General features: G+C 42.7%; 1 pseudogene; it reads right to left on the reverse strand.

Moving 5' to 3' along the window:
- Window positions 1-1,531: 1,531 nt before the first annotated feature.
- LOC130837140 (cytochrome P450 4A25-like) lies at window positions 1,532-12,001 on the reverse strand (annotated as a pseudogene).
- Between the last annotated feature and the right edge of the window lie 11,717 nt (window positions 12,002-23,718).

Here is a 23,718-nt window from a genome sequence, read left to right on the forward strand (position 1 = left end):
TCACCAGGTCGCTCCGCCTCTGCCAGCTGCACTTCTTCCTCCCTGGACCCCCAAGACACCATTAGTGTTACTCAAGATACATCATGGTCCCCTGAGCAGGGCACTGTCAGAAACATGGAATGTTCAACAGTCTGCTCAATGAAAGAATGAGTGAGTGAAAGAGATGATGAACGTTTGATGTCTGTCGTGTAAGGCAAACCTACTGACCACTACACATGGAAACGTCACATGTCTGTCTTGAAAAGAGCTTGCTGTTTTTTGGCTGTGAACTCCTGGAAGCAGGGAGTGTCTTTCGTCTCCATGTTCTCATCTCCTAGTACATGACTTGGCACACAGAGACAGGCTTAATAAATGGTTTTAGAGTTAAATAAAGTTAATTGAATTGAGAAAAAAAACCCAGATGGAATTAAGTGTTAATTCTGACCTATGAATTGAGCCACCTGGTCCCCCTGTCCTCTAGTGGCAGCTGCATGACGTGCAGCCCATGTCTACAAGGAAGGATGGACCCTACACATCCTAGAGCCAATTCTGAGCAGGTTTTGCATCAAACGTGTTCTGTGAAGGTTAATTCACCAACTGAAAACTTCACAAAAGTATGGATTCATGAAAAAAACTTGCTTCTCCTTGTTTCTACTAAAAGATTACAAAATTATGGGACTTACTCTTTCAGAGGGGCATCTGTAGTCTTTGAGATTTTCACAGAAGTCATTTTGGGGTGTATCATCCAAGTCAACAGCTATTTCCAGGGTGCTTTTCCTTCCAGGAATTTTTCAAATGCACGTGTCAAATACAAAAGTGTGGATTTTCTCTGAAAAGCAATTGATTGTCCTCCACGTCATGTTCTTTTTTGTTTGTTTGTTAGTTTTTTCCCCAAGTACACTCTGTAGATTCTGGGACTATGGCATATAATCCCTGCTATACATAAAGAATTTTGTCAACTGGAAGGTGTCATATTTATATGAAAATGCAGTCTACACTTTGGTGGCATTGACTACAGAAATAGGGAACACATACATGGCATGGATTTTTCTCTACGGCCATGGCAACTGATCACATACATGGCTTGAACCATCAGGACAAAGGAGGCAGCTGGAAATCCAAACCCATGTAAACACCACTGATACAGTGGGAGGCTGGTTGGTGAATTAAGTAGAAAAGGCAGCGGGCTTGACTAAGAATGTGTGTAGAGAGAAAACTACCTTTTATGATGACTGATGATTGTGAAAAGCAAACATCTGAAGCTTAGTTTTCATAAAAATTCTAAAGATGAAATGTCAGACACCTTAAGGGAGGAAAACCGCAGAAACGTCGGAGTGGCCACTGACAGGGAAAAGTGGCTGGTGGTTGTGGAAGTCAGGAGGTCAAGGTCTCTGTGCCGTGCCCTCAAGGTCTTCATAAGCATGGAGACCCATGCCTCCTTCTCAACACATTAACATACAAGGACATAGTGCATACACCACATAGGAATGTACACAGTCAGACACATCAGGAAGCACCCAGTGACACCCAGCGGCACCAAGTGCAGAAAGCCTCACCTGGATCCTCCTGAGAAGGCCAGCAGAGCATGACTGTGTTGAGAAGACCCCAGTGCAAACCGGGATGGGTCAAACACCTGCAGAGAGAACACCGCGGCCGGGACACGTGGGGTCACACTCCTCTCAGCAATGCAAAAGGGAACAAGAATCCCCGATGGGGGAGCAAGAAGAGGTGTTGGTCTGGAGAGAGCATCCCATTCCCTCCTCCCACAGCCACCATACCTCTGGGTTCAGCCACACCTTCAGGTTGTGGTGAAGCCTTTAAATGGAGAGGGAGAGTGTGATTGCTGTGGGGCAGGGAGGAGAGAGGGAAGACGGATGGTACCCAGAGCAGCAGGGGGCATGTGCAGCACAAAAGGCTGGGAGCCACCATGAGAGCCAGCCTCCATCACTCTGAATACAACGATGCTCTTTCACGACAGATGAGCTGGGTGTGACAAAGCACATGAGCAGCAGGTAGGAGTAGGGAACCATGGCCCAGGATTGAAAAGTAAAAGGAATTGGAGGCTTACATTTAAGAGCACCTCACATGACAAGTCACATTTATCAAGTGTCATCATGAGCCCTTGGGTGAGGTGCATTAACTCATTCAATCCTCAGAGCAGCCCTCAAGGAAGGCACTCACATCCCCTTGTGCAGATGGGGCACCTGAGCCTCTGAGATGTTAAAGGGCGTGACCATGATCCCACAGTTAGGAGGTGGCAGTGCTGGGATTCACACCCACTGGGAGGTGAGCCCGTGGGGGGCCTCCAAGCATGACAGGGCTCTCCAACCTGGGCATCAGCTGCTCTCTGGCATCCACATGAGGGCCCCTCACAGGTTGGGCCACCTGACCGAGGACAGTGGATTCCCTGAGCTCCCTTGTTCAATGAGACCCACTATGGGAAGAAGAAGATCTCCTCCTGCTTCTGTCTGCTTCCCTCTTAAGATTTCTCAACTCAAGGAATCAGAGCGTTAGCCCTCCATTACAAGACTACATTTAGGGACTAGCATTTGCTTTTTGAGATTTTGTTGGTTCAAGTTCTGGGTCAAGCATTTTTAAAAAGTCATCCAAACCACAGAGTCAATACTAATGATCTTCAGGCAGAAATAATCTCCATGCCATCCCAGAACTGGGAAAGCACATTTGTATTTTTGATCTCCCATGTGGTCTTGTAGAGAGTTCAGGTTAGTGGCGGCGGTCAAGTTCATACCTGCAGGTGAGGAGCGTCCATCAGGGAAGGTGATGGGCTTGCTGAGCTCTCTGCCCATGAACGGCACTGGCGGATAGAGTCACAGTGCCTCCTTGATGCACATGGTGGTGTAGGACATCTGATCCAGGTGGCCCCTGAAATGAAGTCCATCCTAACATAGGATGGGCAGGGCAGGGCCAGACAACCAGGGGTTCTCCCCCAGCTGAGTGTCAAGTCTGTCCTATTGCATGTGCACTCACCTGGTGATGGAGGTACCATCCCCCAGGAGGATCTGGATGACTTCCTGGCACCTCTGCTGATGCTGAGGGTGGGAGGCCAGAGCATAGAGGGTCCAGGAGATGCCAATGGCTGTGGTTTCATGGCCTCCAAACATAAATATGTGTCCAATTTGGCACGGAGTTCTGTGTCAGACAAGATGCTCCCATTCTCCATTTGCAGAGGCAGGGCAAGAGTGCAGGGTTGGCCCTTCCTCTGCGTTTCTGGCAAAAGCCGCAGGCCTCTCCTGCCCATATTCACTGTGGCAAAGAGGAGGATGTCCAGGAAATCCAAGTGCCTCTCGCTCCTCACCTTCTCCAGCTCTCCCTGCTTCTGCAGGTGAGCCTTCCTCAGCCGGATCACTGCATCTATCACAGAACAGTGGTTCCCAGCAGAACTGAGACATCTGGGGGCCCTGATCCCTCTCCCAGTGTAACCCCATCTGCCCCTCAGGCCCAATCTGGGTTCCAGGTGGATGTGGACAAGAGTGGGCTTGGGTGTGCATGGCGGGGCTGAGAGCTCCAGCATCATCTGAGGCAGGTCGGGCATCCCCTCAATAGCACAGCCCGGGGAGCCTCTGCCTGAATGCTGCTGGGAGGGGGCCTCATTCACTCATCACCAACGTGGTGACACATGTACCTCCCTGCACATCACCTGATCCCCACAACATCTCGGTTCCCAACCCCTGCCCCAGGAGAGCACCCAGCATGGGTGTGTGTGCCAGCTCCTTTAGAGGAAGCAGGAGACTGGGCTCTGCCTGAGGGGTCCAGGCCAGGCCCTTTCACATGTGCCTGGTGATGGGGGGGAGGGGGGAGCAGCCCAGAAGGAGAAGCAGAACATATGCCTAGATGGGTGAGCTGGCAGGCCCGGTGGCTTCAGCGCCCATCAGGAGTCAGCCTGTAAGTGATAACTTTCTGGTGGAAGATATTCCTCACATGGGAAAAAATCAGATTTCTCAGGTCCCTGATGGACTGGATGTAGGACTGGGAGTTCCTGAAGGGAGAGGATGCAGAAGAGACTGGCGTGGAGGGAGGCTCTGACCTGGAGACAGAGTGGGGCTCTGGGTGGGGATTCCTCAGTCAGTGGGGACAGGCCGCACTGAGGCTTTGTCATTTCTGCCTTACAGCCCTGGAGACCCTCAGTGCTTTACCAGTGGCCTGAGCAGCCAGGCTTGTCCTTGTGCAGGAATCAGGGACCTGTGACTGAGGCAAGGTTGGTCTGGGTGGAGTTTGACTGTGGTCCATGGCTCTCTGCATAATGTTGCCTTTTGCTCTGAATAGCATCCTTGCTGCCCTACCTGCCTCTCAGGGGAGTCCTCCCCAGCTGGTGAGATCAGGACCCTGCCCTTGAAGGGTTGTCACTGACCTGTCTGTCTGGATGCTGCCCCGGTGGCTGAAGGCGCACTTCATGATGGCGTCCAGCGTTATCAAGGAGATGTGTTCAAAGATCTCCAGATGTGCGTCCTGGCCGATGAGCTCCTCCCACTTGTCCTGTGGTGGGAGGGGGACATTGACCCTGCTCTGCTTCTTCAGAAGGCCTGTGCTGACAAGGCCACGCTCTCTTTGCCTCTGTCTCTCTAAATCCTTGGATGACATTTCCTCAATTTCCACCCAGTTTAAAGCTCCAGCACATGTGTAATGTGATGCCCATTTTCTCAGAATCTTTTATTATACAATTATCCATGTTGTCTCAAAATATTCTGAATTAGTTCTGAATTTTAGGAACAATTTATGATGCTCATCACCTTGTGGCAGACCAGAAAGCATAGTTTTACAGGGGACAAAGGGGGAATCCTTTGTGTCCTGAGATCGTAGCTGGACAGGTGGTGGCCAACACTAGAAGGCAAATATTTCAAGGCCCGGAGAAGCTGAAGGAGCTTTGCTGGCGCTGCCATGAAGGGGCATGAGGGTCTTCAATTCCTTTCATTCATCCAGTGTTAGCTGAGACCAGCTGGTTCCCAGTGCGGTTTGAAGGTGATGTTTCTGAAGACCTGGTCTGTGAATGTAGACCTGGCCTCATTTTCTGCCATGAGTGTCTCAGTTCCATGCAGAAGCTCTGGACCCCAGGCCAGAGCCCACCTGAGTGCCATCCTGGGATGTCCAGTCTGCTACAGAAGCTGCCGTTGCCCATGCCAGCCAGGGGCAGCTTGTGCTGCTGTGCAGGGGAATGAGCCTTGCTCTAGTGTGCTGAGTGAAGACGTCTAGATGATAGGAGAGTGAACCCTGAAAACACCACGGCCCGGCTTTCCCTTGGTGAGGGGCACATTGTGCATTCAAGCTGGTGCCTGCGTCCTCCTCTGTGCCATCCAGTTTTAGGCATCTCTGTCTCATAGTAAGTTTGGAATGCATCATGCTGGGTTGTCTGTATCTGATGGATGTCTGAGGGCACCTGTTTCTGCAAGTGGACTTTGTCAGCTGTGTTGGATGTGAGTGGGTACAGGTGATGAGGGATGGACTCACCAGCATCACTCGGACTGAGTCTGCAAGGAGACGCACATAGGGCTTCAGGATGCCCTAGTGGAAGGCTGGGGTCAGCATCCGCCGGTGCTGGAACCACGTCTGCCCCTCCACCACGAGCACACCATTCCCTGGACCACAGATGGGGGTGTGTGTGGGTCGGGCAGACTGGATTAGAGGATGACTGGGGACAACTTGGGAGGAGCCAAGGGTGTCAGAAGAAGGCACATCATGGACAAAGACAGGAATGGCCAGGACAGTTCAAGGATGTGAATTTCCAAAATGGATGGTCCGTAGGATGTGATTATGACAGCTCTGAGATTAAGGTTGGAAAATAATAGGGAGGCAGCTGATAGAAGGACTTGACTAAAATCAGTCTGAGAATTTCACAGAGCACTGAGAAGGGGTGAAGAAGAGGCTGAGCAACAGGACAGCCTCAGCACATTACAAAGATGAGGCCATTATTAGAAGAAGAGAAATGAGGTTTGCAGCAGAGATGCGGGTGGTGACAGGGTGCCTGACCCCTGTTGTTCTCCGTTAGGCAAAGGGGCAGGTCTTGGTAAACCTAACTGGAGGGTGGACCACAGTTGTGTTTAAATGTACTTGCCAATGCAGGGAATCAGGCATCTGTAGGCACCATAAGACTTTGGATCTGAAAGGCAAGGAAGGAAGGTGGAGGGGAGTGAAGAAGGCAGGCGCCCTGCAGAGCAGCAGTGGTCCAGACCATCGGCTGCAACTGACAGTCTGTCTTAAGCCGCCTCCCCCTGGGTTTCCAGCCCTGAGACTCTCTGTCCTGACCGTCACCTGTGGGCCCAGGCAGGCAGACTCGGTGTCCTAGCAGCAGAACACCCACAGGACTAAGATGGTGAATCGGCATGAAACCTAAGTTCTGTTCAGTGCCATAGAATAAGACAGAAGCCTGTGGTTTTCCTACGATTTGTGGTGGTTTGACCATTTCAAGACCCACGACAGGCAACAGTGAGAGGTGCCAAAGCTACATCAGTGTGGACAGGGAAGTGTCTCCCAGAATGGCATCCTCTGAGTTGTGTTTTAAAAAGAAAGAAAGGAAGAAGAGTGAAATCAGCCCCACCCAGGTGTGTAAGCATTCACTATAAATAGAGAATATCGACCCTAGGCCGTCTTGTGGGCTGCAAGGATGGTTGGTAGAGAGTCAGGTATTCCTGGCTGAAGTGCCGGTCTCTTCTGGAATGGCACAGACCCAGGGGCATGTACCCAAGAGGGAAGAGTTTCTCCTGCTGCCATGTGGGTTTCACTGTCACCTGATCTGCCCAGGACGAGCTTCATGTAGTCAGGGTCATAGACCAATACGCCGGCTCTTGTCCCGAACAGCTGGCAAGCACAGGCACTCAGGTATTTCTCTACCCTGTTTCAGTAGGGCTTGCAGCTCGCTCTCCTCTTGGAACTGTCACCAAGGGAAAGATACATCGATAAAACCCTTCTCTGAGTTCCAGTGCTGGAGTGGGGGTGAAGAGCAGGATGGGTACAAGGAGGTCCCTCTGGATCTCTCAGCAGAACTAAGAGTTTAGATCTATTGCTTATGGCCTGGGCTTGGAGGCGGACTTGCTGGCTGTCCACCTTTGTCCCAAGACCAGATTCTGTCCCATTGTCAGGTACAGCTATGGGCCAGCACTAGCAACTGCCTACAGAAATATACATGATGGATAGACCCCCTGGTGTACAGCCTTTTGAAGGTCATTCGTACCACATTTGCATGAGCCACTTATGGTAATTCTTATTACTTGGTATGCAGTTCTGTCATAGAATTTTATTATTTAAAGAAAGAAATAGTTTATTTCTAAAAACAAATTTATATACTAATTTCCTTTTGCCATACTGGTTGTAATTTTTTTTTTCTGTTTTCTTTTTTGTTTTCAGTTTCATTTATTTATTTATTTTTTTGGGGGGGGGTACACCAAGTTCAATCATCTGTTTTTATACACGTATTCCCATACTCCCTCCCTCCCTTGACTCCCCCCTCCACCCTCCCTCGAGTCCCACCTACCCTCCCCGTCCCAGTCCTCTAAGGCATCTTCCATCCTCGAGTTGAACTCCCTTTGTTATACAACTATACAACTATCTATTTTACAGTTGGTAGTATATATATGTCTGTGCTACTATCTCGCTTCTTCTCAGCTTCCCCTTCACCCCCCGCCCCCTTCCAAACCTCGAGTTCTCCAGTCCATTCTCTGTATCTGCGTCCTTGTTCTTGTCACTGAGTTCATTACTACCATTTTTAGATTCCGTATATGTGAGTTAGCATACAATATTTGTCCTTCTCTTTCTGACTTACTTCACTCTGTATGACAGACTCTAGGTCTATCCACCTCATGACATATAGCTCCATCTCATCCCTTTTTATAGCTGAGTAATATTCCATTGCATATATATGCCACCTCTTCTTTATCCATTCGTTTGTTGATGGGCATTTAGGTTGCTTCCATGTCCTGGCTATTGGAAATAGTGCTGCAATAAACATTATGGTACATGTTTCTTTTGGGATTATGATTTTCTTTGGGTATATGCCCAGTAGTGGGATTACTGGATCATATGGTAGTTCTATTTGTAGTTTTTTAAGGAACCTCCAAATTGTTTTCCATAGTGGCTGTACCAACTTACATTCCCACCAACAGTGCAGGAGAGTTCCCTTTTCTCCACAACTTTTCCAGTATTTGTTGTTTCCAGATTTTGTGATGATGGCCATTCTGATGGGTGTGAGGTGATACCTCATTGTGGCTTTGACATGCATTTCTCTGATGATGAGTGATGTTGAACATCTTTTCATGTGTTTGTTGGCCATCTGTATGTCTTCTTTGGAGAAATGTCTATTTAGGTCTTCCGCCCATTTGTGGATTGGGTTATTTGCTTTTTTGGTATTAAGGTGCATGAGCTGCTTGTCTATTTTGGAGGTTAATCCTTTGTCCGTTGTTTCATAGGCAATTATTTTTTCCCATTCTGAGGGTTGCCTTTTAGTCTTGTTTATGGTTTCCTTTGCTGTGCAAAAGCTTTTAAGTTTCATGAGGTCCCATTCATTTATTCTTGATTTTATTTCCCTGATTCTAGGAGGTGGGTCAAAAAGGATGTTGCTTTGATGTATGTCATAGAGTGTTCTGCCTATGTTTTCCTCTAGGAGTTTTATAGTGTCTGGCCTTACATGTAAGTCTTTAATCCATTTGGAGTTTATTTTTGTGTATGGTGTTAGGAAGTGTTCTAATTTCATTCTTTGACATGTAGCTGTCCAATGTTCCCAGCACCACTTACTGAAGAGGCTGTCTATTTTCCATTGTATATTTGTGCCTCCTTTGTCAAAGATAAGGTGCCCATATGTGTTTGGGCTTACTTCTGAGTTCTCTATTCTATTCCATTCCATTGATCTTCCTTTCTATTTTTGTGCCAGTACCATACTGTCTTGATCACTATGGCCCTGTACTATAGTTTGAAGTCAGGAAGCCTGATTCCACCAACTCCATTTTTCCTTCTCAAGATTGCTTTGGCTATTCGGGGTCTTTTGCGTCTCCATACAAATCGTAAGATTTCTTTCTCTAGTTCTGTGAAAAATGCCATTGGTAATTTGATTGGGTTTGCATTGAATCTGTAAATTGCTTTGGGTAGTACAGTCATTTTCACGATGTTGATTCTTCCAATCCAGGAACATGGTATGTCCCTCCATCTGTTTGTGTCATCTTTGATTTCTTTCATCAATGTCTTAAAATTTTCTGCATACAGATCTTTTGCCTTCTTAGGCAGGTTTATTCCTAGGTATTTTATTCTTTTTGTTGCAATGGTAAATGGGAAAGTTTCTGTAATTTCTCTTTCTGCTGTAATATATTTTGAATACTATCCCAGCATGCATAGAAATGGTTGTTATTTTGAAAGATTGTTTGGGATGTATATGGCTATGTGAAAGAAATTAAATACTAAATTCTGTGTGTATAATATTATTTTACATATTGAGTGTGTACACTGTTGTAGGACACATTGTGGATGTATATATATGAAAATGGTACTGAACTAAGATTTGATATGTGGATTTTTTTCTGTCACTTTCCTTTACCAATATCCAGGAACTTTATGCACTTCCCACCACCTAGAGGAAGCTTTTGAAACTCCTCAGTGTGGACCACAAAGGCCTTTGCACTCTGGCTTCACCTTCTGTCTTCTTGCCTCCTGCCGGGCTGGCAACTCCACAGGACCCGTTGCTCTGCCCCCCAGGATGTGGCTGCCCGTGCCCCTAGCAGGGGCTCCACCTGCTAACACTCCTGGGCCTTTGCCCATGTTCTTCCCTCTACCTGGTGTGCCCGTCCTCTCTGCCACAGAGCAACTGCCTCTCCTCTGCTTGGAGACGCAGCTTTTCTCACCACCTCTGGATTTCTCCTCAACATTTGGTCCAAGGCATGCTCCATGCAGCCAACTCTTCTTTAATTCAATGGCTTCTGTGTACCTCAAAGCAACTCCTGCCACTCTGGTACCTAATCTCTGCCTGCATCCTTCTACCATCAAGACTCACCAGCTCGGAGACACCTTGCCTATTGTGGGACAGCTTCCTCCACCCAGCACATATTTATTGAGCATTTCCTATGTGCCAGGCACTGGTTCAAAGGCCCTGAATTAGGATGGGGCTCTAGATGCTTGTCTGCTTGGAGCCTCTGGATTAGCAGAGGAGACAGAGGGATTAAGAGGCCCTGACAGTTGTAGGGGGTCATGAATGTGTGATGGAGGGAAGACCCAGCCTCTGGCGAAGCTTTGAGGATGGCGCCCTGACTCCAACCTTGACGTTAGAAAGCTCTTGGAAATGTACTTGCTCATTCATCGAGTCATCATTTATCCAGATGCTTTCGGGTCACAAAGATCCACCAGAGACAGGCTCTCCCAGAAGGAGCTCACCGCTATGATGCTGCAGAAAAAATAGCTGAATCCGGTTAGCCATGCCTTTTGAAAAGGACATCTAAGGGAAAAGGAGTTGTGCCCTCGGCTCCTGGGAGACCCAGAAAGACATGTTGGGAGAGGTGGCTTGGAATTGGGCCTTGGAAGACAGACATAGGAGGGACAAGGTCATTGTAGGTACAGGGCACATAAGCGCAGTGTACCAGAGGCTGCAATGCCCAGGCAGGCGGGAAGGACCCTCTATAACCTGGCGTGCAGGAGACTAGGAGGCCTGAAGGCCCAGCAGGTGTGGAGGACCCTTAGTAACCTGGGGTGCAGGAGTGTAGGAAGGAGAGGGGAGAGAGGTACTGGACCAGCCCACATGGGGCCCTGGCTGTTTCCGGTTCCTGTCTTTGGCTTGAATCATGATACTTGAATCATGATACTTGAATCATGATTCAGAGAAAGAGGGGCCTCAGCTCTCCCCAACCCCTGATTTTCTCCTGACATTTGTTCAGCCCACAAAGCCTTGGTGAGCCCCTGTCCATGTGGCCCCTGACTTTCCTGTGAGCCCCCACGCCCCCAGGCTAGTGCTGCCAGAGCTGAGTGGGGAGGTGCTGCCCCTCCCCCGCCTGCAGGCTGCTCCTTCCCCTCCTGCCTGTCCCTCCTCTCATTGGAATGACCTCCCTCTGTGCAGGTTGCTTGCTGGGTGCTGGGGGTGAGGGGGATTACACATTAACTCCAAGAGCTCATAGTCCAGTGAATGAGGACACCGGGCAGGCGACCTCACCCTGCTGATGGTGCAACTCAGATGTCAGTTCCCCTTACCTGGCGCCATCTTGAGAACCTGGCTCATATGTGCCAGCAACTGGTCAGGGTTTAACCACTGAAATCACGAGACTGGAAAATCCCTTGCTCATTACAAACCGAGCCAGTTTGTGCCTGCAGCTGCCATGATTCCCCATCCAGCAGGTGGGCCTCTTTTCCTGTGACCTGACACATTCTGAGATTCCTGTCTGTCATCTCCATGGACAGTGCACCCACAGGGCGCCATCCATTAGACCGATGTCTGTGCTCCCAGGCAAGCTGAGGGCTAGGCATGCAGAGAGGATGGGATTGCGGGATGAGGCAGGGAAGCATCTAGAAGCCTGTTTTGGGAGAACAGCTGAAGCTACTCAGCCTGGAGAGCAGGGAGATTCAGGATGGAACAGCCATTGCCCTCAAAGTGCGGGGCTGCCAGGACAGGCTGCAGATCTACCTGAGGAGAGAGTGACAGACCCGAGGACACCCACACAGGGTCTTGGGAGGGAGTGAGCTCCCTGGACTGGGATGAGGACCCAAGACCTGAGAGTTAAGCAGGGTTCTTTTGTGGGACCACGTGCTTATCACACAACAAGACTCTGTCCCATGAACTTGCTGACCAGGACCATGGTCTGAGGGCCCTGGCCCTCCCTGCCCTACCCTCCCCCGTCCCGCTCCATCTTACCTCCCGCATGTGCCCATAGAGCCAATGGGAAGGAGGAGACTTGAACTGCTGGAGGGCTTTGAGCAGCCACTGTCTGCGCAGGTAGAGCTGTGCTGCCTTGAGCAGAAGCAGAAGCAGGCCGAGTAGGGCGGTCACCTGCAGGTGCCCTGAGATGCTGCCCAGGTCTCTTGTGGGGCTCAGCACAGAGATGCTCATGGTGCAGCGGCGTCTGGAGCACGGACTGTCCCTGAATGTGGCGGACCTCCCCTGAGCACCCAGCCTGGTGAGGGAGGATCACCCCACTCACCTGGGGGAGGGATAGGGTGAGGGCAGAGCTCAGACCTGGGCCTCCAGGGTTGTAGTTGTTTTCTTGGTATTGTTTGTTTTTTTTTTAAACTGAAACCAATCTCTCTTTTGTTACAAAATGTAACATAAAAAGAAGATAATATTTGTAAATAGAAGTGGGAGGTTGAGTTGTACCAGAATCCTGCAAACTGCCACATGCTTACTGTATAAAAAAGCTTTAAACCAATCATAATAAAACAGGAAAATAAATGTTTTGTATAGCTTCCCTGAATAACATATTGCTGTGATATCTTATTTAACACTGTGATATTGTACATCTAGGCATGGTCTACCCTGCATGACCACAGAAATCATTTTCACTTGTCCAATGCAACTGAAAATTCCATCCCCCTCTTTTTTTTTAACTAATCAGCAGGTTAGTGCACACTGAGGGTATGGATGCTTACATATTTCCTTAACTTTGCACTGATATGTGTGTGTGAATACCCTGTCTTCCTTCTTAAGAAATGAGAGAATACAAGTATGAAATGTAGTGAAGGATGGCTACTACTGAAATATGATAGTCTTCGTTTTAAAAAATCTTTGGGATTATGTAATTAACATTTAGAGAAATTTTATTCAGATGTCTTGCTTTCTTCACCTTTGAGGCTTACAGATTCTTAAAGCAAGATTCCTTTCAGAGTCACTGTTTTCACCCTCTTGTGTAGTAATCAGTGACTGTGTTTTTCTGTTGGGCCAGATAAAATAGCTAGCTGAGAATCTTGTAATCTTTATATTGTTAGGTATATTATAAGTGCAGCATCTTTTGCTGTACATGAAGTCTTTCCTGCGTGTTTTTGCAGGAATTAAAAAAAAGCTGAAGAACAGAGGACAAACTAAAATTTCATGAAAGAAAATCCTAATCAGCAGTGGCAGTGTAAGAAGAAGATGACTTCCACTTGGTCATTGTGGACAGGCAGTTAGATGTGGTGTCAGTGCTTCTGTGAATGATGACTAGTGTCTCTCTTGTAGCAAGTGCATGCTCCAGTGTCCATCTCCTGCCTAGAAAGAGAGGGCTCAGCAAGAGGCACCACTCAGCAGAAGCACTTAGGTGTCCTAAAGCAAAGGCTTTTTAATGCAATCAGTTTGACAGTATTCTTAGAGAAATGCAAACATAATTCTAAGGCATTTGTCAGCACACTTTAAGCTCTTTTACGTCCAGTACTAAGAGATACTATATTTAAATGAAAATGTAAAGAAATCAAGCAACGTTAATAAGATGTGCTCCCTACTGTGTTACCTACAGGAATGGGTACATATATTGTCACTGCACAAAATCACTTCTGTTAAGACAGTTTTAAAAAGAGACACAGATGCAGCAGATTTTTTTTTCATACTGCATTTCTAGATCCTGAATGAATGCTCTATATTACGAAAAGAGAAAGAATGAGTCAAAAGATCTTTTGGGATCTATTAGTCTTAAATACACTGCTTACTCACCGAAGATGATGTGTTATTTCTTCAGTTTTTCCCCAACGTGTAAGACCTTTCAGCAGGGCATTTACAATGCTTCTCATATGTTTTCACATCCATCTTATTGGCCTGACATGTCTTGAGAACCATGAGAACACAGAGGTCATTGCATTCAGACAACACTAACGACTCTGGGATTTTTACAGCCTCAGTGCGTGCATGTAACTGTGGATTTTAATTGTCCACGCACGCTACAGAGGGAACACTTTGCACATGAAAATGGTGAGACACACAAATGGGGAGACAGGCCTTTTAGTGCCCTATTGTTCTCCAAGAAAATCTGGAAGAAAAGAACTCCTGACACATGAATTTCCTTCAGTAGTTTGTGTCTGAAGCATGTTTTGGCAACATTTTCCTTTCTAAAGTTAGTGTGTGATGCTTTGGTGTTCAGTGAAATCAATTAGCCATCTGTTCTTTAATGTTCTTGTACAATCTTCTACATTATTTTGCCTTCAATCTTCATGGGAAGTATCTTTATGTAGCTTATACTTTGAGAGAAGGACTAATTGTGAAATGAGTTTTTCTGAAGTAACAGTAAATAAGTATGATGTGTTAGTATGGTGTGCAAATTAATGTTTAACGTGAAGTTGCACCAAATATGGTTAGTCTCAATTAAAGATTTTATACTCTGCTTGGGGGCCTTTAATACATTGTTTCTTGCCATCTGTTCTTCAGCAAAAAATGGTATTTTAAAAATTGTTGCTTTCTTCTGACAAAACTTTAGCCAGACTCACCAGCAAAAATCACAGGAGATGTTACAAAGGACACCACAGAAATACAAAGGAACATAAGAGACTACTATGAACAATTAAATGCAAATAAATTTGATAACCTTGAAGAAATGGATTAATTTCTAGAAACATACAACCCACCCAGACTGAGTCATGAAGAAAATAGAAAATCTTAACTGACTGATTACTAGTGAGGAGATTGAATCAGTAATCCAAACCTTCAACAAACAAAAGTCTAGGATCAGAGAGCTTCACTGGTGAATTCCATCAAACATTTGAAGAAGAATTAGTATCAATCCTTTTCAAACTTTGCTCCAAATAGAGGAGGCTAGAACACTCCCAAAGCCATTTTATGAGGCCCGCATTACCCTGATATCAAAAGCAGACAAGGATACCACAAGAAAAGAAAATCACAGGCCAATATCTCTGATAAATATAGACACAAAAATCTTCAAGAAAATATTAGCAAACTGAATTCAATAATAATTTCAAAGGTGTAAGCACAAAAGACCCCAAATAGCCAAAGCAATCTTGAGAAAAAAGGACAAATCTGGAGGTATCATACTCCCAGACTTCAGATTATACTACAAAGCTATAGTAAACAAAAGAATATGGTATGGTCATGGAAACAGACACATGGATCACTGAAACAGAATAGAGATCCCAGAAATAAACCCAGACATATATGGTTAGTTAATTTATGACAACAGACCCACAAATATACAGTGGGAAAACGACGGTCTCTTTATGAAGTGGTGTTGGGAAAAACTGGACAGTCACATGCAAAAGAATGAGATTGAACCAGTATCTTACACTTAACTGAAAATGGATTAGAGACTTGAACATAAGTTCAAAATATCATAAAACTCCTTAGAAATAAACATAATTGGTAAACTCCCTGACACCAGTCTTGGCATTATTTTGGATTTGACAGCAAAAGGAAAGGCAACAAAGGCAAAAATAAACTAGTGGGATATAATACATAAATCAAACTAAAAACTTCTGCACAGCAAAGGAAGTGATCAACAAAATGAGAATGCAACCTACCGAAAGCGAGAAAATATTTGTAACTCGTATATCTAATAAAGGGTCAGTGTAGAAAACATATGAAGAACTCATAAAACTCAGCAAAAATACATACCTGATTAAAAATGGGCAGAGGATCTGAATAGGCGTTTTCAAAACAAAACGTATAGATGGCCAGCAGGTACATGAAAATGTGCTCACTCTCACTAATCATCAGGGAAATGCAAATCAAAACCACAAAGAGTTATCCCCTCACAACTCTTAGAAAGCCTATTACCAAAAAGTCAAGAAATGTGTTAGCAAGGTTGCGGAGAAAAGACAACATTTGTGCACTGTGTGTGGGAATTTAAATTGGTACAACCACAGTGGAAACAGTATGGAGGTTCCTCAAAAAATTAAAAATAGAACTACCATGTGATCCAAAAATTCCACTTCTGGGTATTTATCTGAAGAAAACCAAAACACTAACTTGAAAAGGTATATGCACCTGCATGTTAAAGGCAGCATTATTTTCTATAGCCAAGATATGGAAACAACCAAAGTGTTGATGGAGGAATGGATTAAAAAATGTTTTATATATATATGTAAATATATATAACATATGTAAATGTATATAAAAACATTATATGTATATTGTTGGAATGCAATTCAGACATGAAAAAGGAAGGAAATCAGGTTATTTGTGACAACAAGGATGAAATTTGAGGGCATTACGCTAACTCACATCCGTCAGACTGAGAAAGACAAATGCTATATCATCTCACTTATATGTGTAATCTTAACAAAAAAAAATCATGCAGTTGAGCTTATAGATACAGTGAAAAAATTGCTGGTTGCCGGAGATGCAGAATGTGGGGTGGGCAAAATGGGTTGAGTCAAAAGGTGCAAACTCTCACTTATAAAATAAGTAAATTATGGGGCTGTAAGTAGACCATGTTGACTATAGTTATTAATATTGTATTGCATATTTGAAAGGTGCAGAGAAAGTTGATCTTAAAGTTCTCATCATAAGAAAAAGTCTTTGTAACTGCATATGGCAATGAATGTTAACTACATTTATTGTGGTGATCATTTTGCAATATATAGAAATATTGAATCATTATATTGTACAGCTGAAAATAATATAATGTTTTATGTCAATTATACCTCAATGAAAAATTTCTTGCTTTCTCAACTTCATGACAACTAGTCTTAATAATTTTAACTCTTGGCATGTATCAACCACACAGCATTTTAAAATGTCTGTACATGAGCAATCTTTAAAGCAGTATTAGTCTTAGACTCTGCATCCATTATTCGTAATTTAAATGATGACCATGATCTCCCAAAAAAGAAAGAAAGAAAGAAAGAAAGAATGAAAGAAAGAAAGAAAGAAAGGAAGAAAGAAAGAAAGAAAGAAAGAAAGAAAGGACTGTTTAATGCCCTGCCTTTTACTACAACTTTGCTAAATATTGGAAGTCTAGCACTCACAGGCATACCATTCCTGAGAGGCTTCTATTATAAAAATAGGTCAACAGCAGTAAAGCCATTATTTCAAAACATCTTTATGTTAGGTAGATGAAGTAATCTTAACGGAAATAATAAACATTAGCTCTGCCCCCAAATGGGCTTGTTAAGGTAGCAGAGCCTGGAAATTGTATAACACTTAAACCTTTATATTCAGAGGTGCAACTCTTCTTCTTAACAATATATTCATTATGAATCACTTGTTACTGGCTATTCTTATTTAATTAGCCATCGCATCCCTAATGTCAGTTGTACAAAAAGTTTTAGGGTATACCAGCTTCAAAAAGGACCTAATATTATTGTCTTCTAGGGACTACTGTAACTCGTTGGCAAAGCTGTAAAATTATGAAAGAATCATTATAACCATGAACTTCCTCTATATTAACATTTATCATTGCAACCACTCTATAGCTTGCCTTAATAGTAACAAGTTGAATTCCCTTACCCATACTAAAGCCATTAACTAATATAAAACTAGGAATAAGATATGTTACAATAATGACAAATTTGCTGTGTACTCCAACCTAGGAAAGGGTGAGTTTCAAATGCAAATTATACTTAAAGGACTGGTACATACATTAGAAGCAGCTACACAAGTTCATGTGAGGTAATTCCAGCAATCATTTTCTTATCAGTTACATTAATATGTGGGTCATGTACACTATCTTCACTACTAATTACCAAGAATATTTATGTTTCCCATCATGGCCACTTACCATAGTAAGATTTATTTCAACTGTGAAAGAAATGAATTGAGCTCCATTTGACTCAACTGAAGGAGAATCAGCTTGCATGTTCAATATGCAGTGGGACCATTTCCCTATTCTTCTTAGCTGAGTATGCTGATATCCTCTTGATCAATAATCCTATAAAGTTTCCATTTTTAAAGGTGAAGAATAGTTGATTTACAATGTTGTGTTAGAGGCAGGAGTACAATAATGAGATTCAGCTCTACACACATATACATATTATATTTTAGATTCTTTTCTATTATAGGTTATTTAAAGATATGAAATATAGTTCCCTGTGCTATATAGTAGGACCTTGTTGTTTATCTGTTTTCTCCATATTTATGTGTGTTTGTTAAACCCAAACTCCTAATTTATCCCTCCCCCTCAAAATTCAAAAATTGTTTTAAATAAATTTATTTATTTATTTATTTTCTTGGCTGTGTTGTGTCTTTGTTGCTCCACACGGGCTTTCCCTAGTTGCGGCAAGAGGGGGCTACTCTTCCTTGTGGTGCAAGGGCTTCTCATTGCGGTGGCCTCTCTTGTTGCAGAACAGGGGCTCTAGCCACGTGAGCTCAGTAGTTGCAGCACATGGGCTCAACAGTTGTGGCTCAAGGGCTCTAGAGCGCAGGCTGAATAGTTGTGGCACACAGGCTTAGTTGCTCCGCAGCTTGTGGTATCTTCCTGGGGCAGGCATCAAACCCGTGTCCCCTGCATTGACAGGCGGATTCTTACCTACTGCGCCACCTAGGAAGTCCCAAAATTCAATTTTTAGGAGCATTTCATAACCTCTGTATTCCAGAAATTTACACATTTGGTTTTACTTTTACACTTTAACAATTTTATTTCTATGAGTGCAAGCATCTTACCCACTATTTTGCTATGGCCAACTCACGCATATATTTTTCTTTTTTTTTTTCCAGTAAATTTCTTTTATTTGAATGGTAAAACTTGAGGACAGCTTCGGGAGTAGTGCGAGGGACACAAATAGTGCTACAATCAGTTGCACACTGGTTTCAAGAACTTGACGAAATAGTACTATCAGCAATTTCAAAAATCATCTAATTGAATTAAAATAATATAGCTGCAGCAAAAACATACTCAATAGAATGTGTTTTGCTTCCTTGCAGGGATGTCTTCGTCTTAACTGCAGAGGCAGGATGATAAAATCTCACTGTGATTCAGCTTACAGAACACACACAAAAAATCTAGTTGATTTTTTTTCACAATCAGTATTAATGAAATGTTAAATCAAATTAGTTGTTTATTATTGTTTAGACCAAATTAACATATTGACTAAAGCATTCTTTTTTCAACTTATTTGGCATCTGTAGGCACAGACTCTGTAGTTTGATTGAGGTTATCAATATATTTCAATGAAATGTATTCTTTGAGATAGCATTACTTAATAAATTTTTATCTAAAATATAATTCAAAGGAGTCGACCAATCACTCTTTAGGAGGAATATGATATAAAAGAAAAAAGTGATATAAGAAAAAACTACTATTAGCTATTTTATCTTGGGCTTTCACGGGTTTGTTCATTGTATTCTCATTTTTTAAAAAAATCCAACAATTAAAGCATCATTTTAGTTGACATATGTACTTGTCACCGAGGAAGTCTTTTCTTCTGATCTCTAACCTGAGCCATATGGAACCAAACAAAACACCAAATAATCTGAAGGAGCATTACAAAGTCAGTTTCAAAGAATCCCTCTGGATTCATTTAGCTTCCAACAGTCTATATTTGACAGTTGACTAATGTGATGTGTGTATGTTTTATTTTTTTTAATTGGACTATAATTGCATTACACTCTTGTACCAGTTCTTGAGGTACACCAAGTTCAATCATCTGTATTTATACACATATCCTGTATTCCTTCCCTCCCTCGACTCCCTCGCACCCTCCCTGTCCCAGTCCTCTAAGGCATCATCCATCCTCGAGTTGAACTCCCTTTGTTATACAGCAACTTCCCACCGGCTATCTATTTTACAGTTGGTAGTATATATATGTCTATGCTACTCTATCACTACGTCTCAGCTTCCCCTTCACCCCCCATCCCCTCAAACCTCGAGTTCTCCAGTCCATTCTCTGCATCTGCGTCCTTGTTCTTGTCTTGTCACTGAGTTCATCAGTACCATTTTTAGATTCTGTATAAATGAGTTAGCATACAATATTTGTCTTTCTCTTTCTGACTTACTTCACTCTGTATGACAGACTCTAGGTCTATTCACCTCATTACATCTAGCTCCATCTCATTCCTTTTTATAGCTGAGTAATATTCCATCATATATATATATATGCCACATCTTCTTTATCCATTCATTTGTTGATGGGCATTTAGGTAACTTCCATGTCCTGGCTATTGTAAATAGTGCTGCAATAAACATTATGGTACATGTTTCTTTTGGGGTTATGGTTTTCTCTGGGTATATGCCCAGTAGTGGGATTACTGGATCATATGGTAGTTCTATTTGCACTTTTTTAAGGCACCTGCAAACTGTTTTCCATAGTGGCTGTGCCAACGTACATTCCCACCAACAGTGCAGGAGAATTCCCTTTTCTCCACACCCTCTCCAACATTTGTTGTTTCCAGATTTTGTGATGATGGCCATTCTGACTGGTGTAAGGTGATACCTCATTGTGACTTTGACATGCATTTCTCTGATGATGAGTGATGTTGAACATCTTTTCATGTGTTTGTTGGCCATCTGTATGTCTTCTTTGGAGAAATGTCTATTTAGGTCTTCCGCCCATTTGTGGATTGGGTTATTTGCTTTTTTGGTATTAAGGTGCATGAGCTGCTTGTCTATTTTGGACTTTAATCCTTTGTCCGTTGTTTCATAGGCAACTATTTTTCCCCATTCTGAGGGTTACCTTCTTGTCTTGTTTATGGTTTCTTTTTTTGTCTGTTTGTTTGTTTGTTTATGGTTTCTTTTGCTGTGCAAAAGCTTTTAACTTTCATGAGGTCCCATTTGTTTATTCTTGATTTTATTTCCATGATTCTAGGAGGTGGGTCAAAAAGATCTAGCTTTGATGGATGTCATAGAGTGTTCTACCCATGTTTTCCTCTAGGAGTTTTATAGTGTCTGGCCTTACATTTAGGTCTTTAATCCATTTGGAATTTATTTTTGTGTATGGTGTTAGGAATTGTTCTAATTTCATTCTTTGACATGTTGCTGTCCAATGTTCCCAGCACCACTTATTGAAGAGGCTGTCTTTTTTCCATTGTATATTCGTGCCTCCTTTGTCAAAGATAAGGTGCCCATATGTGTTTGGGCTTACCTCTGAGTTCTCTATTCTATTCCATTGATCTTCCTTTCTATTTTTGTGCCAGTACTATGCTGTCTTGATCCCTGCGGCCTTGTAGGATAGTTTGAAGTCAGGATGCCTGATTCCACCAACTCCATTTTTCCTTCTCAAGATTGCTTTGGCTATTCGGGGTCTTTTGCGTTTCCATACAAATTGTAAGATTTCTTGCTGTAGTTCTGTGAAAAATGCCATTGGCAATTTGATTGGGTTTGCATTGAATCTGTAAATTGCTTTGGGTAGTACAGTCATTTTCACGATGTTGATTCTTCCAATCCAAGAACATGCTATGTCCCTCCATCTGTTTGTGTCATCTTTGATTTCTTTCATCAGTGTCTTAAAGTTTTCTGCATACAGATCTTTTGCCTCCTTAGGCAGATTTATTCGTAGGTATTTTATTCTTTTTGTTGCAGTGGTAAATGGGAGAGTTTCCTTCATTTCTCTTTCTGCTCTTCCGTTGTTCGTGTATAGGAATGCAAGAGATTTCTGTGCATTAATTTTGTATCCTGCTACTTTACTAAACTCATCAATTAGTGCGAGCAGTTTTCTGGTAGAGTCTTTAGGGTTTTCTATGTATAATATCATGTCATCTGCAAAGAATGACAACTTTATTTCTTCTTTTCCAATTTGGATTCCTTTTATTTCATTTTCATCTCTGATTGCTGTGGCTAAAATTTCCAAAACTATGCTGAATAATAATGGTGAGAGTGGACACCCTTGTCTTGTTCTTAGAGGGAATTCTTTCAGTTTTTCCCCATTGAGAACGATGTTGGCTTTTGGTTTCTCATATATGGCTTTTATTATGTTGAGGTAATTTCCTTCTATGCCCATTTTCTGGAGAGCTTTTATCATAAATGGATGTTAAATTTTGCCAAAAGCTTTTTCTGCATCTATTGAGATTATCATATGGATTTTATCCTTCAATTTGTTGATATGATGTATCACATTGATTGATTTGCATATATTGAAGAATCCTTGCATCCCAGGGGTAAACCCCACTTAATCATGGTGTATGATTTTTTTAATGTGCTGTTGGATTCTGTTAGCTAGTATTTTCTTGAGGAGTTTTGCATCTATATTCATTAGTGATATTAGTCTGTAATTTTCTTCTTTTGTGACATCTTTGCCTGGTTTTGCTGTCAGGGTGATGGTGGCCTCATAGAATGTGTTTGGGAGTGTTCCTTCTTCTGCAATATTTTGGAAGAGTTTGAGAAGGATACGTGTTAGCTCTTCTCGAAATGTTTGATAGAATTCACCTGTGAGTCCATCTGGCCTTGGGCTTTTGTGTGTTGGGAGATTTTTAATCACTGCCTCAATTTCCGTCCTTGTGATTGGTTTGTTCATAGTTTCTATTTCTTCCTGGTTCAGTCTTGGAAGATTGTATTTTTCTAAGAATTCATCCATTTCTTCCAGGTTATCCAATTGATTGGCATATAGTTGCTTGTAGTAGTCTCTCATGATGTTTTGTATTTCTGAGGTGTCTGTTGTTACTTCTCCTTTTTCATTTCTAATTCTGTTGATTTGCATCTTCTCCCTTTTTTTCTTGATGAGTCCGGCTGGTGGTTTATCAATTTTGTTAATCTTCTCAAAGAACCAGCTTTTAGTTTTATTAATTGTTGCTATTGCTTCCTCCCTTTCTTTTTCACTTATTTCTGCTCTGATCTTTATGATTTCTTTCCTTCTGCTCACTTTGGGGTTTCTTAGTTCTTCTTTTTCTAAGTATTTTAGGTGTAAGATTAGGTTGTTTATTTGATATTTTTCTTGTTTCTTGAGGTAGGACTGTATTGCTATAAACTGCCCTCTTAGAACTGCTTTTGCTGCGTGCCATAGGTTTTGGGTTGTTGTGTTTTCATTGTCATTTGTTTCTAGATATTTTTTGATTTCCTCTTTGATTTCTTTAATGATTTCTTGATTGTTTAATAGTGAAATGTTTAGTCGCCATGTGTTTGTATTTTTTGCAGTTTTTTTTCCTGTAATTGATATCTAGTCTCATGGTGTTGTGGTCTGAGAAGATGCTTGGTATGATTTCAATTTTCTTGAATTTGCCAAGGTTTGATTTGTGACCCAAGCTGTGATCTATTCTGGAAAATGTTCTGTGTGCCCTTGAGAAGAAAGTGTATTCTGTCGTTTTTGGATGGAATGTCCTATAAATATCAATTAAGTTGAGATGGTCTAATGTGTTATTTAAAGCCGTGTGTCTTTATTTATTTTCTGTTTGGAGGATCTGTCCATTGGTGTAAGTGGGGTGTTCAAGTCTCCCACTATTATTGTGTTACTGTCGATTTCCCCTTTTATGGCTGTTAGCATTTGCCTTATGTATTCAGGTGCTCCTATGTTGGGGGCATAGATATTTACCATTGTGATATGTTCTTTTTGGATGGATCCCTTGATCATCATGTAGTGTCCTTCATTGTCTCTTGTAATAGTCTTTACTTTCAAGTCTAATTTGTCTGATATGAGTATTGCTACTCCAGCTTTCTTTTGACTTCCATTTGTATGGAATATCTTTTTCCATCCCTTTACTTTCAGTCTATATGTATCCCTTGGTCTGAAGTGGGTTTCTTGTAGGCAGCATATAGAAGGGTCTTGTTTTTATATCCATTCAGCCAGTCTGTGTGTTTTGGTTGGAGCATTTAATCCATTTACATTTAAGGTGATTACTAACATGTGTGTTCCAATTACCATTTTCTTAATTGTTTTGGGTTTGTATTTGTAGGTGTTTTCCTTTTCTTGTGTTTCCTACTTAGAGAAGCTCCTTTAGCACTTGTTGTAAGGCTGAATTCTCTTAACTTTTGCTTGTCTGTAAAGCTTTTG

The sequence above is a fragment of the Hippopotamus amphibius genome, chromosome 1, assembly GCF_030028045.1.
Source record: "Hippopotamus amphibius kiboko isolate mHipAmp2 chromosome 1, mHipAmp2.hap2, whole genome shotgun sequence".
Lineage (NCBI taxonomy): Eukaryota > Metazoa > Chordata > Mammalia > Artiodactyla > Hippopotamidae > Hippopotamus > Hippopotamus amphibius.